Source organism: Cariama cristata, unplaced genomic scaffold, assembly GCF_000690535.1.
Source record: "Cariama cristata isolate BGI_N322 unplaced genomic scaffold, ASM69053v1 scaffold41247, whole genome shotgun sequence".
Lineage (NCBI taxonomy): Eukaryota > Metazoa > Chordata > Aves > Cariamiformes > Cariamidae > Cariama > Cariama cristata.
Genome location: NW_009625702.1, coordinates 34,854 through 35,191, shown reverse-complemented (window position 1 = coordinate 35,191; position 338 = coordinate 34,854).

The window sequence follows — 338 nt, the reverse complement described above, 5'->3', positions numbered from 1 at the left end:
GATGTTTGTCAAGATGCTTTTATCAAAAGAACTCCCAACCGAGTCACTTCTTTAACCGCTTGCAGGACTAAAATCAGAAGAGGGGGCTGCTGAGATTTGTGGAGAGTGAGAGGCACGGCCACCTCAGGGGCACCTGCTGCCGCCTCTCTGCGAGCCGACACAAGAGCTCCCGGCAGGCAGGATCCGTTTGAGGGTTAAAAAACCCCCGAACAGACAAACGGTCCCCAAAACAATCAATTTTCAGGGCGTCAGCCGCAGCCTGCCAGGCTGGGACGGCGTCTCCCTCTGCTGTCTGCCGGCGCCCGCGGGGCCGCGCCCCGCCGCCACGGTCGCTCGCG